The following is a 17,500-nucleotide window of genomic DNA, read 5'->3' on the forward strand; positions in this document are numbered from 1 at the left end:
TTGATGTGTGTGTGTGTGTGTGTGTGTGTGTTCTTTTTTTGTAGTTTGATGTAAGGTTTTATTTGCATGGAACTGAGTTTGTGATATATGTTGTTGAGCTGAGTGTGTGTGGCCTGTGTGTGTGTGTGTGTGTGTGTGTGTGTATTCAAATAGCAGGTGTAGCTGGGAGACATTGTGTCAGCCATTTTGTGTGCATATAAAGAAAAGCTGTGTCATAGGCCTAGCTCTGTGTAGCTTAGCTGAGAGACATCGTGTCGGCCATTTTGTGCCCATATAAAGAAAAGCTGTGTCTTAGGCCTGGTTGTGCTAGTGTGTGGTTCCATAATATTTTGAGAGGCAAACTTTTTCTTGCTGTGACAAAGGAAAACTATTTCACTCGTGTGTGTGTGTGTGTGTGTCTGTGTGTGTGTGTGTGAGTTTGTAGTTACAAGGTTTTATTTGCATAGAACTGATTTTGTGATATATGTTGTTGAGCTGAGTGTGTGTGTGGCTTGTGTGCATTCAAAGAGCAGATATAGGCAAAGCTGTGCTAGTGTTTGGTTTGAGAGGAAAACATTCTTGTGTGGAAAAGGAAAATTATTGGACTTGATGATGAATAGATGCATGTTTTTTTTTTGTTTTAGATCAGGTTTTATTTGCATGGAACTGAGTTTGTGATATGTACTTGAGCTGAGTGTGTGTGGCTTTGTGACAGAGCTATATCTGCTCTTTGAATGTACACCAGTCATAGCTTTGCTTGTGTGTGTGTGTGTGTGTGTGTGTGTGTGTGTGTGTGTGTGTGTGTGTGTGTGTGTGTGGTTCAACCAGATTTTGAGATGAAAACTTTCTCTTGCTGTGTGAAAACTTGATGATGAAAACTGGCATGTGTGTGTTTTTTGTAGTTTGCTATCATGTTTTATTTGCATGGAACTAAGCTTATGATGTATGTCGCTGAGTGTGTGTGGCTTTTGTGTGCATTCAAAGAGCAGGTGTTGCTGTGTCATAGGCAAAGCTGTGCTAGTGTTTGGTTTGAGAGGAAAACTTTCTCTTGCTGTGTGAAGAGGGAAAATTATTGGACTTGATGATGAGTTGTTGCAGGTGTGTGTGCTTTTTTGTAGTTTGAGATCAGCTTTTATTTGCATGGAACTGAGTTTGTGATATGTGCTTGAGCTGAGTGTGTGTGGCTTTGTGACAGAGCTATATCTGCTCTTTGAATGTACACCAGTCATAGCTTTGCTAGTGTGTGTGTGTGTGTGTGTGTGTGTGTGTGTGTGTGTGTGTGTGTGTGTGTGTGTGGTTCAACCAGATTTTGAGATGAAAACTTTCTCTTGCTGTGACAAATGAAAATTATTTGACTTGATATGTGTGTGTGTTTGTGTGTGTGTGTGTGTGTGTGTGTGTGTGTGTGTGTGTGTGTGTGTGTGTCTTTTTTTGTAGTTTGATATAAGGTTTTATTTGCATGGAACTGAGTTTGTGATATATGTTGTTGAGCTGAGAGTGTGTGGCCTGTGTGTGTGTGTGTGGCCTGTGTGTGTGTATTCAAAGAGCAGGTGTAGCTGGGAGACATTGTGTCGGCCATTTTGTGTGCATATAAAGAAAAGCTGTGTCATAGGCCTAGCTCTGTGTAGCTTAGCTGGGAGACATCGTGTCGGCCATTTTGTGCCCATATAAAGAAAAGCTGTGTCTTAGGCCTGGTTGTGCTAGTGTGTGGTTCCATAAGATTTTGAGAGGCAATCTTTTTCTTGCTGTGACAAAGGAAAACTATTTCACTCGTGTGTGTGTGTGTGTGTGTGTGTTTGTGTGTGTGTGTGTCTGTGTAGTTAAAAGGTTTTATTTGCATAGAACTGAGTTTGTGATATATGTTGTTGAGCTGTGTGTGTGTGTGGCTTGTGTGCATTCAAAGAGCAGATATAGGCAAAGCTGTGCTAGTGTTTGGTTTGAGAGGAAAACTTATTCTTGTGTGGAAAAGGAAAATTATTAGACTTGATGATGAATAGATGCATGTTTTTTTTGTTTGTTTGTTTGTTTTTGTAGTTTGATATCAGGTTTTATTTGCATGGAACTGAGTTAGTGATATGTACTTGAGCTGAGTGTGTGTGGCTTTGTGACAGAGCTATATCTGCTCTTTGAATGTACACCAGTCATAGCTTTGCTAGTGTGTGTGTGTGTGTGTGTGTGTGTGTGTGGTTCAACCAGATTTTGAGATGAAAATTTTCTCTTGCTATGTGAAAAAGGAAATTTATTGGACTTGATGATGAAAACTGGCATGTGTGTGTTTTTTGTAGTTTGCTATCATGTTTTATTTGCATGAAACTAAGCTTATGATGTATGTCGCTGAGTGTGTGTGGCTTTTGTGTGCATTCAAAGAGCAGGTGTTGCTGTGTCATAGGCAAAGCTGTGCTAGTGTTTGGTTTGAGAGGAAAACTTTCTCTTGCTGTGTGAAGAGGGAAAATTATTGGACTTGATGATGAGTTGTTGCAGGTGTGTGTGCTTTTTTGTAGTTTGAGATCAGCTTTTATTTGCATGGAACTGAGTTTGTGATATGTGCTTGAGCTGAGTGTGTGTGGCTTTGTGACAGAGCTCTATCTGCTCTTTGAATGTACACCAGTCATAGCTTTGCTAGTGTGTGTGTGTGTGTGTGTGGTTCAACCAGATTTTGAGATGAAAACTTTCTCTTGCTGTGACAAATGAAAATTATTTGACTTGATGCGTGTGTGTGTGTGTGTGTGTGTGTGTGTGTGTGTTCTTTTTTTGTAGTTTGATATAAGGTTTTATTTGCATGGAACTGAGTTTGTGATATATGTTGTTGAGCTGAGTGTGTGTGGCCTGTGTGTGTGTATTCAAAGAGCAGGTGTAGCTGAGAGACATTGTGTCAGCCATTTTGTGCCCATATAAAGAAAAGCTGTGTCATAGGCCTAGCTCTGTGTAGCTTAGCTGGGAGACATCGTGTCGGCCATTTTGTGTGCATATAAAGAAAAGCTGTGTCTTAGGCCTAGTTGTGCTAGTGTGTGGTTCCATAAGATTTTGAGAGGCAATCTTTTTCTTGCTGTGACAAAGGAAAATCATTTCACACCTGTGTTGGTGTGTGTCTGTGTGTGTGTGTGTGTGTGTTTGTAGTTACAAGGTTTTATTTGCATAGAAGTGATTTTGTGATATGTTGTTGAGCTGAGTGTGTGTGGCTTTTGTGTGCATTCAAAGAGCAGATATAGGCAAAGCTGTGCTAGTGTTTGGTTTGAGAGGAAAACTTTCTCTTGCTGTGTGAAGAGGGAAAATTATTGGACTTGATGATGAGTTGTTGCAGGTGTGTGTGCTTTTTAGTAGTTTGATATCAGGTTTTATTTGCATGGAGCTGAGTTTGTAATATGTTGTTGAGCTGAGTGTGTGTGGCTTTGTGACAGAGCTATATCAGCTCTTTGCATGAACACCAGTCATAGCTTTGCTAGTGTGTGTGTGTGTGTGTGTGTGTGTGTTTCTTTTTTGTAGTTTGATATAAGGTTTTATTTGCATGCAACTGAGTTTGTGATATATGTTGTTGAGCTGAGTGTGTGTGGCTTGTGTGCATTCAAAGAGCAGGTGTAGAGTGTCATAGTTGGGCTGGTGTGTGGTGTAATAACATTTTGAGAGGAAGACTTTTTTGCTGTGTGAAAAAGGAAAGTTATTTGTTTTGATGATGATTTTGTGTAGGTTTATATCAGGTTTTATTTGCATGGAAGTGTTTGATATATGTAGTTCAGTTGAGTGTGTGTGTGGCTTTTGCGTGCATTCAAAGAGCAAATAGTTGTGTCATAGGCATAGCTGTGTCAGTGGTTGGTCCAATATGATTGTAAGAGAAGGTCTTCCTTGTGTGACAAAGGGAAATTATTTGATTCAATATTGATAACTGTAATAGTTTTTTTTTTTTTTTTTTTTTTTCATGCGGGCGTGTGTGTCCTTTGCTGTGTGCATGAACCGTAGTTTGATGTATTTAGTTGGGTGTGTCTGTGTCCACCGGTATGGCTAAGCTGTGAGATGTTGTCAGCCACTTTCTGTGTAATGAGGAAGCAAATAATGTAATTAGGATGCCAGTTTGCTGGTTTATTATGATTTTGAGAGGAAAAGGTTTTCTTAAGATGTGTCTCTAAGATGTTTCTTAAGCATTTTATAGAGAGAAAGACCTTATTTAAAATTAAAACCTAAAAAATTGCTTCAGCTAAGTGTATTCAGGATCCTTTCAGTAACTTTCTGTTCAATTAAATGTTTTTTTTTCTATAAGACAAGTAATGTTTAAATCAAACTGTTTCATTTAATTTACAGATATTGATATCGATTGGCTGTGAGATCTGGTGTTGAGAGCGAGAGACCTGCGAGCGACCTTCGAGCGACCTGCGAGTGACCTGCGAGCTACATCTGCGATCCCTTGATCCAGGACAAGTTTACACAGACATATTGATTCAATTTAAAAACAAACACATAACTAATTGTTAATCAACACACATAGTTTTACTTCTTTGACACACAGACACACACAGACACAGACACACACACACACACACACACACACACACACTGCCAAGGTAAGTTGAAACGTTTGTGTATTTGAAGGCTGACCTTGTCTGGGAAAGCATTGTTTGTGAGTATTATTGGCACAGATTCACTTGGATTTTTAAAGTTTCTTTGAACTTTGGAGGAAATTTTATTTTATTTTTTTTTTGTTGTTTGTTTTTCATTCCTAGATGCCCCGTGCCAAGTCCCACCGGCGGGCCCAGGCCCAGAAGCGGAGGATGGCGCAGCCGCAGCCATGGACCCCCCAGCCGCCTGTCCCCGAGTTCGTTGCTCGTAAGTATCAAACAGTTTGTTTATTTTTTTAATGTTTAACTGACGCAGTTTGAATGTTATTTGAGGAAATACAAATTTTGTGTCATCATACTTAACTTTGTTGTCAACCACACAGGGCGCGGTACAGGGTACCGCCATCGCGTGCGGAGATGGCCGACTTCGGAGCTGACCCAGCGCAGCTTCAAGTTGGTCACTCCTGCCCTGCAGCCGGACCAGAAGGTATTAGTTTTTCTTTTTCAGAAACACAGTGCTGGTTGTAAGAAGTCGGTGTCTATGTTCTAAAGCCGTATCTCTGTCGTTGCAGATGGTGTTCGTCGTGGGAGACTCCCACCTGCGGGCCATGGTGGATGGGATCGTCGCGATGCCGGAGGTACCTCTCTCTTTCTCTTTTCTCTCTGTTCCAGGTGCGCATGCAGCAGAGCTGAGGAAGGAGGTGTCCCACGCCGCTCTCCCCTGGACCCCGGACGTGGTGTGTGTGCTCGCCCCGAGCAACAACCTGACAGCCAGCAGGAACATCGGAGAGGCGTCGCTGGACTTCGGTGCTCTCCTGGCTACAGTTTGCAACCGCTGGGCGAAGGTGTGTTTAATTTGCAGTTGGCAGTATTTGTTTTGTCCTGTGCTGTCACAGTAAGCGTGTGTTTTCACATGTGCTTTTTTAGAAACCTAAATGTGATTCTAAACATGATTTTTTTTTTGTGTGTGTGTGTGTGTGTGTGTGTAGGTGTTCGTGCTGGACTTCCCTCCACGCCTGAACATCGAGCCTGGCCTGCAGGAGCTGTTCCGCCAGGAGTTCCGCCGTGTCGCAGCACGCATGGGTACGTCTTAGTTTTGGTCATCAGTTTGATTATAACTGACGTATCGTGAACCTAACCTCATATGTTTTACATGAGTGTATTTATTACCAGAATGTATGATGTTTCTCACTTTTGCGGCAGGTCTCCCATACGTGTCTGTGGCAGAGCACCTCCCTCTGGACCGTTTGGAGCTGTGGAGCCGTGACGGTGTAAGTACAGCATACTTTGTTGTTGTGACATGACACATGGAGGATTTGAAGGTTGCCATTTTCGATACACAAGTTGAGCGCAATGTGTTCTGCGTTTGACTGTTTGCCAGGTGCACCTCAGCGACAGCGTTGGAACGCCGATCCTCGTCCAGGCCCTGTGGGACGCCGCGGTCCGCCAGCTGACTCCTCCTCCTCCTCCTCCTCCCTCGGTGCCCCCCCGGACATCGCCTCGTGCCAGGGTCTCCCCCGTGCTGGTCGTGACGGGACACAGCCCCGCGGCTCGTCACCGCAACCCACTGGAGTGGACCGTCGTCGGACAGGAGGGCAAGGTAATGTGTTTGAGTCATTTTCTGGCTGTACATTTGTGCATCTTTTCTGGTTTTACGCCTTTATTTTTTGTGTGTGTGTGTGTGTGTTTTTTTTTTTTTAATGGTGATAGTGTGGTTTTGTGGTTTTTAAGGTTCGAGCATCTCCGGTGCAAGAGTCTGTCCTCCCGTCCAACCCCGTGTGGTTCAGCGGCGACATCCTGGAGGCCATGGAGAGGGTTTCGCCATCCTCGGACTGCAGCGTCACTTCCCTTCTGCCAGCTGGCCAGGTAAACTGCCTGATAATTACATTTATATATTAGTTCTGACTTTAAGGTGTTTCTGTTAAGTTATAAAATGTTAAATGGGTTTGCCTCTAATGTTTCCCCTTGTCTCTGTGTGAGTGTGTGTGTGAATGGTTGTGAGTTTTTCTGAGTGCGTGCTGTGTCTTTTTGAGCCAGGTCATCATGGTGCTGGTGGTTGTGTGGCTCAGGTCCCAGGCTGCTCCAGTACATGTGACTCCCCTCGGCATCCGCATTCCTCATCCACCAACTGTTTTTACATTTTTTTCCTTTATATTATACATACAGATCTTTTGTTGTTGTTTTTTTCTGTGCTTGCAACAGCCATTGTAGGTGTGTATGTCCTGGACAAAATTGAATTTAAGACTGCATTTAACAAGGTTTGTTTTCCTTCTTTTAGACTTCCCGTGTGAGGCGTTCGCCGAGAGGTGTTGCCACAAGGTGTAGAGGAGGGAAGCGGCAGGTTGGTATCATGTTTAGTATGTGACCTATGTGGATTGTTTTTGCCATATTTTGATAATACGTGCAGAACCCGAATGAATGAGTGCATTATTGAAATGAGTCTTTTGTCTTCCCCTATCTTTTTTAGGTGCCGGCAACACCTTCACCTGCCCGTGTGACCGTGCCTGCCTCCGGCCCCAGACCAGCGGTGCAGCAGGTTTGTCTTTGTTTAAATATAATATGCGAGTTATCGTTTTGAGAGGTTGCAGGGAAATGGTTCTCCTGTGATTTAGTGAAACCTTGTTTGTTTTTTGTTTTTTTTTGTTTTTTTTTTTTGTCTTGTGTCAGGTGGAGGCGACAGCCCAGGAGTCGTCCAGCGTGGTGCCAGGGGTGGTCGTCGTCCGGGAGGAGGTTGCCGCAGCGTGCCCGGCCGTCCCGGAGGTGCTGCAGAGTACTTTTTATAACGTGCAGAACCCGAGTGAATGAGTGCATTATGTAAATGAGGCTTTTTTTCTTCCCCATCTTTTTTAGGTGCCAGCGAGACCTTCACCAGCCCGTGTGACCGTGTCCGCCTCCGGGCCCAGACCAGCGGTGCAGCAGGTTTGTCTTTGTTTAAATATAATATGTGAGTTAGCATTGAGAGGTAGCAGGAAAATGGTTCTCCTGTTTTCATATTTGTCTGTTGTGTACATTCTGTTTTATCTAGTTATTCTCAATTGCACTCAGTATTTTATTCAGTTGTTTACACTGTTTAGTCTGTTGTTTACATTTTGTTTTATCTAGTTACTCTCAATTGCACTTATTATTATTTAGCTCTTGTTTTTTAGCAGTAGTTATATAGACCATATCGTACTAGTTATATAGACTATATTTAATTTTTAAAGGGTCCCACAATTCCATCTCTCCTGTAATCTGGAAGCCAAGCAACGACATTTCGTTGCCAAAATCTCACTGCTGTGTTTTTTTTTTTTTTTTTTATCAGGTGGAGGCGACACCCCAGGAGTCGGCCAGCGAGGTGCCGGGAGTGGTCGCCGGTCAGGAGGAGGTCGCCGCAGCAGGCCCTGCTGTCCCAGAGGAGCGACAGAAGATCTTCAAAGCTAAGGCTGTTTTTGTTCCTTCTGTTTGTGTTAGAGATGTTAAGTCAGAGTCTAGCGCTAATGCTGTGGCAACAGGGTCTAACATAGATAGCAGTAGGATTAGGCTAGCTAAAGTTGTGCGCGGGTCGTTTCATCAGGGAAATGCCCGATTTGTGTATGGTGGAGTGCAGTGTATGGCTATAGCTTTGGTCAGCTTAGCCAAACACACGGTGAGGAGCGCGTTCTCGTGGGACAGGCTGGATCTGGATCGCGCGTTGGTTGAAGGTGATGAGTTGTACACGAGTTTGCGTGACCTCAACATCTTCAGCCATGTGTCTAATCTGCTGTCTGTGCCAGATTTGCCACAACAGCTGGAATTAGACGGACAGTTGTTTAGGTTCGGTTTTGGCGACACAGTGTTAGGCGAAGTAGGCGTGACCGAAGGTGAATACATCGACTTCGGTGTATTCATCAGCTTGCGTAATGGACTGGAGAGAATCTTCAGTCAGTACACCACATGTCTTTTGACAATGTGCGGAAACACCACTGCCATCGTGCGTGAGGGTGGACGGTTCGCTGTGGTCGACAGTCACTCACGCAGTAACACTGGCTTGTTACACCACAACGGTACAAGCGTGGTTCTGCATTTTGCGTGTCTTGACGACCTGCACCACTACATCTGTCGTTTGGCCGACAGTCTCCGTTCGAGGGAGAAGCTCTTTGAGCTGTGTGGTGTCACGGTCAGCACAGGTGCAAGTCCAGCGCGGTCTGGTGTGTCTGTGGAGAGTCTCATCACTGGGATGAGCGCTGCTCCAGCACCAGAGTCTAGTGTGCTCACTGAGGCTGGGAGAAAAAGTGTGGTGTCTGCAGGCGTTTGTGTGCCTGAGTGTGGTGTCAGCATTGCCGCAAGTCCGGCACTGTCTGGCATTTCTGTGTTGTCTTTCTCCAGCGAGGTGAGCAGCGGTTCAGCGGCAGAACCAACGGTGACCGATGGCAGAAAGCGTGTCATTTCTTCCGGCACTTGTATGTCGAAGAAATCCAAGAGTTTCGATGTCCGAGAGGTCAATTTGGACGTCGAATTTGTTAGCGAGGTGAGACGCGAAGAGCTGGTCTTCCGTCCCCTCTGCGTAGATGTTTGTCGTGCTTTATGCACAAAGTTGAACGTCGATTGCGCGAAGGTTGTTAGTCCGGTAACCACAGAGGAGGGGTTATTGGGTGTTCCTTGTAGCAAAGAGAGGATTGTTGCCGATGGGAACTGCTTCTTCAGAGCCATCTCTCAGGCGGTGAGTGGTTCTCAGAAGCACCATCGTAGGATTAGGCTAGCTGTGTGTAAAGAGTTAGAAAGGAACACTGATAGATATCAGAGTCTTTTGAGAAGTGAGTACTCCTCTGTGTTAGATTATATTGAGCAGTCCAGGATGAGACGTGTCGGCAGTTGGGCCACAGAAGTGGAAATTCAGGCGACAGCTGATTGGTTAGGCGTTAATGTGTATACTTTCCATGATGGGCGTTGGTTGAGGTATAGCTGCAGCAGTCAGCCTTTGTCTGCAGAGTGTATTTACATAGAAAATGTAATGGGACGGCATTTTGAGAATGTTGTTTGTGTGTGTAACCCTGGACTGCATGGTTGTTACGGTTACTGTAAAGTTAGGGAAGTGTCAGGTTACAGCATTAGGTCTAGAATGATGGATGTTGTAGATAGTGACAACACAGCGGTTAGGTGTAGTAATGTTGTAGTTGGTTCTGTTGTAGGTGTTGAGGATAGTGACATGGTTATGGAAGGTGCTAGGGAGTTAGTGTCAGGTAGAGAGTCAGTGAAGTCAAAGTATCTGAGGCAGAAACAGAGGAAGCAGGAGAAGTTGAGTATTTCACATAGGGAGAAACGGCAGTTAAGGATTAGGAAAATGTATAAGGAAAATGTGGTGTTCAGGGATAAGGCAAAGTTGTGTAGTGTAGGGAAATATAGTAAGAATTTGCCCCACAGAGAGAGGGTTAAAGAGTTGAGCGTTAGTAAATACAGAGAAAGTGTAGAGCACAGGGAGAGTGTTAAGGCCAGGAGTGTGGGCAAATACAGGGACAGTATTGAGCATAGGGAGACAGTTAAGGCCAGGAGTGTGGGCAAATATAGGGACAGCAGTGAGCACAGGGAAAGAGTTAAGGCCAGGAGTTTTGTGAAATATAGGGACAGCATTGATCACAGGGAGAGAGTTAAGGGCAAGATTTTGGGCAAATATAGGGATAGCACTGAGTATAGGGAGAAACTTAAAAAAAGGAGTAAGAGTAGGTATCATGGTAGTGTAGGGCATAAGCAGAGAGTTATTTCCAGTGTGAGGTTAGGTAGAAAGCAGAGGGTAGAAAAGTCCAAAGATTTTGGTTTTGTTAGGGAGCAGTTTTTAGAAAAGGTCAGAGATGGACCTGATTTTGTGTGCTGTGTGTGTCATAGGTTGTTTTTTAGATATCAGGTGGTTAGTTGTGATAGGGAAACTTATAGGCGAAGTTCAGCGACAGCGGCTGTGGCAGATAGGTGTATAGGCCAGCAGTATTTGCATCGGTGTAGTGGTGAGTGTGTTGCGCCGTGTTCGTTGGTTTCATCGCGCGGTAATTTGTGGATTTGTTACACTTGTGATAGGAAGCTTAGCTCAGGTGAGATGCCAGCTGAATGCTGGGTTAATAACTTGGAGCTGGATCCCATTCCTGCTGAACTGGGATCTTTGAATAGTTTAGAACAGCATCTTATTGCATTACATATTCCATTCATGAAGATGTTGGCACTGCCTAAAGGCGGGCAGAATGGAGTACATGGACCGGTGACATGTGTTCCAGCCAACATTGTTCAGACTGCGAATGTGTTGCCGCGTTCTAGCATGGAAGGGTCTCTGCTTCAGGTTAAGCTGAAGCGGAAACTCACTTATAAAGGGTATTACGAGTACCAGTTTGTCGATACGTTGCATGTAAGACAGGCGCTAGAGTACTTAAAGAGGACAAATGTTCATTATAGAGATATTGAGTTTAATGAGGACTGGATTAACGAGTTTGTTAGGGAGGAAGATAGGGAGAGGGAAGAGGCCGAGTCAGGCAGTGAGGATGAGGCTGAGGTTAGGTCAGGGCAGGTTACGGTTCAGAGTGAAATGTGTGAGCTAGCGGAATCAGCAGACATAGGACAGGATGAAATGTTACATGACAGACAACAGCACTGCATGTTTCAGGACACTTGTCTTATGCCTGTTGATATTGGTCAGGAAGCTTTAGATCAGTATTTTAAGGATATTTTGAATATTGCGCCTGCAGAAGGGAATAGTCCGGTAAGAATGCTTTCTGACCACACGAACGAGGCAAAGTGTTTCCCCGTGTTGTTTCCCACGGGTGGTAAGACTTTTCATGATGGTCGGTGGCACGACTTGACGTTGGCGCGTTATCTTAATAATAGGATTATGCATGCCGACGGTCGTTTTGCGCGTAATGTAGAGTATATATTTTTTGCTCAGTATGTGTCGGAGTTGGACAAGGTTGTGTCAAGTGTTTCTGTTGCGTTGCGTAAAGATAAAGGAGGTCAGAGGCCTCAACGGGTTAGTGAGGATATGTTGGCAGATGCGGACGCCTTGAAGCAGTTGTTGGCGTGTGATGATGGGTTTAGGTTTCTTAAACCCATCAGAGGAACTCCGGCCTTCTGGCAGTCTGTCCAGAAGGATGTGATGGCTTGTGTGCGGCAGTTAGGGATTCCGACGTGGTTTTGTTCGTTTTCGTCTGCGGATATGCGCTGGCAGAATCTTCTGACCAGCATCCTGAAACAGGAAGGCAGATCGCAGACGGTAGAGGATTTGGAGTGGGCTGATAGGTGCGCGTTGCTTCGTCGCAATCCGGTCACCGCGGCGCGGATGTTTGACTACAGGTGGCATTGTTTTCTGAAAGAGGTTCTCATGTCTCCCTGTCAACCAATCGGCAAAATAATCGATTACTTTTATAGGGTCGAATTTCAACAGCGAGGCTCACCACATGTACACTGTTTATTTTGGATTGAGGGTGCTCCCCAAATTGATAAAAACACAGACGAGGAAGTCGTAGAATTTATTGACCGTTACGTTACGTGTGAGCTACCCTCAGATGATGACACACTATTGGACACTGTGTCATCTGTTCAAACACATTCCAAACGACATTCAAAGTCATGTAGAAAACACAAAACGACATGTCGTTTCAATTTTCCAAAACCTGTTTCTGCGCGTACATTCATTTGTAGAATGCGGGAGTGCAAGTGTGATAAGAAGAAGAAGGAGACAGGTGAGGCTGAATCTAATTCAGAAAACAAGCCAGCCTGTAAATGTTTTGAGGATAGGGATAGGATGCCAAAAGAGTTTGCTCATAAAATTCTTGAAGATGTCAAGAAAGCTGTGGAACGCGATGTGCCTCCTGCTAGTGTAGAGGATTTGTTTCGTAGTTTGCGCATTAATCAGGAGATCTTTGAGTGTGCTTATAGGCGTTTAGAAAAGAAGCATAAGGTTGTCTATAGGAGAGGGGTGAATGAGGTTTGGGTAAATCAATATAGTAAGCAGTTGTTGAAGTGCTGGAACGCTAACATGGACATTAGCTTTGTCACCGACGCCTACGCAGTAGTAATATACATAGTATCGTATATTACGAAAGCAGAGAGAGAAATTGGCCTCTTATTGACTAATGCCCAAAAAGAAGCAAAAAAACAAGGGAATCTCTCTGCCAAAGAAGCCCTGCGGAAGCTGGGCAGTGTATATTTACACAACAGAGATGTTTGTGCGCAGGAGGCGGTGTATAGGCTAACGAACATGCACCTTAGGGAGTGTTCCAGAAAGGTTGTGTTTGTGCCGACAGGCAGTAGGATAGTTAGAATGAGTTTGCCCCTCAGTGTGTTGAGGCAGATGGCCGCCTCCCGTGATCTACGGGAGGAGGATATGTTTATGATTAGTATAGTAGATAGGTATAGGAATAGGCCTGACAGCGTAGTGTTTGATAACATGTGTATGGCTACCTTTGCATCTGAGTATCGTGTTCTCAGCAAAAATGAGATGTCTAAAGACAGAATTGAACTGAAGAATGACTTAGGATTCATTCTTAGGAGAACACGCACTCAGTTTGCAGTGGTGCGATACATGCGTTTTAATTTGGATAGAGAGGAGGAGGCACATTTTCAGAGCCTGTTGCAGTTGTTTCTTCCTTATAGAATTGACTCAGACCTCAAACCTGAAGGGTTTGAGCTGTTTGAGCAGTTCTATAATGATGGTGAGGTGTTGTTTAGCGACGGCTCTGTACATTCGGTTAGTGATGTTGTCGATGAGAATAGGGCAAGGTTTGAGGTTAATTGTCCTCACCTTGAGTTAGCTCAGGAGATAGCTGCGCAAAACAACGGTGTAGATGAGGATGTTTGGGGTGAGCTTTGTCCTGAACAGGAAGCGGAACGCCTTGAGGGTTTAGAGGAGATGAGGCAGCAGCGGGAAGGTGAGTTAGCTGAGGAACAGTTGGTTGAGTCATTGGTGAATGTGCCAGATTTGATTGTTGGTGGCAGACAGGTAGCGCAGTTAGAGAGAAACAGGTCCATTTTATCTAGAAGTGAGGGTTTGGCGCTTGTTAGGTCTCTGAATGAGACACAAATGGCTGTTTTTTGTAAGGTGAGACAGTGGTGCTTGCAGAAGGTGATGGGTAAAAACCCAGAGCCTCTGCGTGTGTTTGTGACAGGTGGTGCAGGGACGGGGAAGAGTCATTTAATTAGGGCTATTCAGTATGAAGCAGCGCGGCTTCTGTCAACACTTTGTGATCAACCAGACGATATCTGTGTTTTGTTAACTGCTCCAACAGGAATAGCTGCATACAATTTAAATGCAGCAACAATTCATCACACATTGAGTATTGGCAAACAGGCTAGTTTACCTTACACCCCTCTGGGTGAAGATAAACTAAACTCTTTGCGCGCCAAATTAAGTCACCTCCAAATTTTAATTATAGATGAAATAAGTATGGTTAATCACAACCTGTTGGCTTATGTCCACGGTAGACTAAGGCAGATTAAACAGACAGGCGACTTTTCCCCGTTCGGTAATGTTAGTGTGATAGCTGTCGGAGACTTCTATCAGTTGCCTCCCGTTAAAGGGAAGCCTCTGTATAGTAGTCCTGTTGGTGTGGACCTGTGGTGTAATTTCAGCACCGTGGAGCTGAAAAAGATAGTTAGACAGAAGGATAGTGTTTTTGCAGAGATGCTTAATAGGTTAAGAGTGCGTTCCAGGGCCACCCCAATGTTAGATAGCGACGTTGAAATGTTGAAGATGCGCGAGACCGGCGAGGTGAGCTCAGCCTTGCATATCTTTGCGACGAATAGGCAAGTAAGTGAGCACAACCTAAATTATCTGTTTGACTGTTGTCCTGATTATGTCACCATTGAGGCGCAGGATTTTGTGACTAACAGGACAACAGGGAATTTGGAACGGATGCCCGGGCATCACGGCGTTGCGGCAGACACGTCTCTACCGGAGACTTTATGTATAGCGAGGAACGCGCGAGTGATGTTGTGTAAGAACGTGGATGTTGCGGACGGCCTGGTCAATGGAGCATGTGGCACGGTTACTCAGGTAGTTTTTGGAGAGGATTCCACGTTTCCTCTCACTGTGTATGTCAGATTTGATGATGTGAATATTGGTTCAGATAGGAGAAAAAACCGTGCACATGCAGCAGTAGAATGCCTGCAGTCTACTGCCATTGATCCAGAGGAGGATAGAGCTACTAAGCGTGGCGGTTTGCGTCGTCAGTTTCCTCTTAGGTTAGCGTGGGCTTGCACTGTTCACAAAGTGCAAGGACTCACTGTGGACAAGGCGGTAGTGTCTTTGAAGAGGGTGTTTGCTCCGGGGCAGGCATATGTAGCGCTTAGTCGCGTTAGGGCCTTGTCTGGACTGATCATCGAGGATTTTTCAGAGAGGGCTATTTACTGCAAGGACGCCATAAAGGAGGCCTTGGATAGCATGCCTCCATTTTTGATTGAGCAGCCAGAGCCTTCATTAAATGCACACAGTTTCTCTGTGTATTTAATGAACGTTCAAAATTTAAGTCGCCACTTGGTAGATTTGGTGTCTTGCACGCAGCATTTGCAGCTTACCTGTATTGCTGTGACAGAAACGTGGCTCACTGCACAGTCCTCATTAGACAGTGTCCAAATTGAAGGTTACACTTTCCACAATCGTCCTCGTGGCTTGTGTTACAGCAGCAGTAACCCCAAATTGTTAGAGCTAAAGAACCTAGAACATGGTGGAGTTGGTTTGTATAGCGTAGACAATTTGGAATGTGATATTCTGCAGGTACCCGATTTGAATCTGGAGTGTTTGGTGTGCCTGTGCCACAAATTCAACATATTGTTGGCAGTAATTTATCGTCCACCGTGTTATCCAAATTCTTTATTCAAGCAAAATCTGGGGAAGTTACTTGATTGGTTAAATCCAATCAGTAACACAATTGTAATAATGGGGGATTTCAATGAGAATATTTTGAAAACATCCTCAATTTGCAAATTTATGGGTGAAAAAGGTTTTAGTCAGCATGTAACACAAGAAACTACAGAGAAGGGGACACTAATTGATCACGTTTATGTTAAAACAACACAGTATAATGTGAACTGTGCAGTGATGCCCACGTATTTTAGTGATCACGAAGGTGTTGTTTGTAGTTTTAGTGTCAACGATGATCAGGGGTTAGTTGTTGACTTGGAGGAGGTAGAGGGCCTCTTCGAGTCAGACGTGGATTTTGATGAGGGTTAGGTTGTTTTGTTTGGCAAAGGAAGCAAACAATGAATTCACACGACCGGTGTGAACTCTTTGTTTGATGAGTCAAACGGAGCTACATTGCAGTGTCCCGGTGCAAATGTTAGTGTTGTCGCGTTTGTGTGTTGGTTCAGAGGAAACTGACTTGTAGTGTGTTGTGTTGTTCATGGTGTGTACATTGGCTACCACTATGAATGTTGTCTTTTTAGAGCCTGTCCCACTGTAATTGTATAGATTGTTATTTATTGTCATTATTTATAGTATTTATATCGTGTATTTATTATTGATTTTAGATTATGTATTTATGATGTGGAATAGATGATCATGGTTAGATTTTAGATTAAGACAATCATGTGTTCCAGGTATAATTAGAGAAGGTTTAGTTGTGAGAATCGTGTAGGGATGTATGTCATGTAATCATGTGTATCATTGGTGTTATTAATTATGGATGTGTTAGTCTCTGTTTGCCACGTGTTAGCTGTTGGTCTCTGTTTAAAGTTTAAATGTGAAGAGTTCATTTGCAAAAACAGATAAAAGCCATTCTTAAAATGGATACACCGTTTCACTGATACTGCTTGGAGTACACACACACATACACACACACACACACACACACATACACACAAAGCATGATTTAGGATAATAAACATGCCAGGCTAAATAAACATATAAATAATAGAAATAAATATAAAGTAAATTTTAATACAATTCAAAAAAGTTTAAAAAGGTTTTATAAACTCAAATGGGGATCTGTTTTTGCAAATGAGCTCTTCATGTATATCTGTTAAAATTTTAAATGTATGTCTGTTTAAAGTTTAAATGTATATCTGTTTAAAACTGAAATGTATATAGTTCTGCATGTTTGAGTCCATGTCACCTTCATGTGTACTGTCTGTACACAAGAGGTTCACTTTCAATACTGAAGTGTTCCGTTTGGTGTGCATGAACTCAGAGCAAATCTGTTGTGGCACAACAAGGCACAGACTCCCCATTCTGTACGCCTTAGCTGCCACAACAGGACAGTTATTTATATAAAAAGTAAATCCATTAGCAGTGGTCTATTTTCCAGGTTTTCTGCTCCCATTTGTGTCCCCCATTCTTAACTTTTCTGTCTCCCTATGCCTCACCAACTTTCCACAGTTGGGTGGCCCTGTCAACAAATTGTAGTTACTTTAGTTTGTGTACTATGAGATGCTGTTGGTCAGTGATGTTTGCCTCAAAATGTTGTCTTTTTTTACTCTGAGGGGAACTTCCTGGTTGAAGATGCTACTGTGGTGCAGCGTCCCAAACTTCCCTACCTCCCAAGTGATGATGATGTCGCCTTGTAGCAACAGGTCTCTGTTCAAAGTTTAAATGTATATCTGTTTAAAGTTTAAATGTATATAATTCTGCATGTTTGAGTTCATGTCACCTTCATGTGTACTGTCTGTACACAAGAGGTTCACTTTCAATACTGAAGTGTTCCGTTTGGTGTGCATGAACTCAGAGCAAATCTGTTGTGGCGCAACAAGGCACAGACTCCCCATTCTGTACGCCTTAGCTGCCACAACAGGACAGTTATTTAAAAAAAAAAAATCCATTAGCAGTGGTCTATTTTCCAGGTTTTCTGCTCCCATATGTGTCCCCCATTCTTATCTTTTGTCTCCCTATGCCTCACCTACTTTATACAGTTGGGTGGCCCTGTCAACAAATTGTGGTTAGTTTAGTTAGTGTACTATGAGATGCGGTTGGTCAGTGATTTTTGCTTCAAAATGTTGTCTTTTTTTACTCTGAGGGGAACTTCCTGGTTGAAGATGCTACTGTGGTGCAG

General features: G+C 43.8%; 1 protein-coding gene and 3 long non-coding RNA genes across 4 annotated transcripts in view; 3 read left to right on the forward strand and 1 right to left on the reverse strand.

The window, feature by feature from the left end:
* Positions 1-17,500, reverse strand: part of mtmr14 (myotubularin related protein 14) — a 64,610-nt gene that overhangs the window by 24,479 nt on the left and 22,631 nt on the right. The gene's annotated exons all lie outside the window — the stretch shown is intronic.
* Positions 5,351-5,772, forward strand: LOC115358979 (uncharacterized). The gene is made up of 3 exons (XR_003928222.1): positions 5,351-5,371; positions 5,516-5,609; positions 5,730-5,772. It is a non-coding gene; the product is annotated as an uncharacterized LOC115358979 (long non-coding RNA).
* On the forward strand, positions 6,830-7,270 carry LOC115358980 (uncharacterized). The gene is made up of 3 exons (XR_003928223.1): positions 6,830-6,867; positions 6,994-7,062; positions 7,194-7,270. It is a non-coding gene; the product is annotated as an uncharacterized LOC115358980 (long non-coding RNA).
* LOC115358981 (uncharacterized) lies at positions 7,274-8,044 on the forward strand. The gene is made up of 3 exons (XR_003928224.1): positions 7,274-7,286; positions 7,377-7,445; positions 7,828-8,044. It is a non-coding gene; the product is annotated as an uncharacterized LOC115358981 (long non-coding RNA).

The sequence above is a fragment of the Myripristis murdjan genome, chromosome 5, assembly GCF_902150065.1.
Source record: "Myripristis murdjan chromosome 5, fMyrMur1.1, whole genome shotgun sequence".
NCBI lineage: Eukaryota > Metazoa > Chordata > Actinopteri > Holocentriformes > Holocentridae > Myripristis > Myripristis murdjan.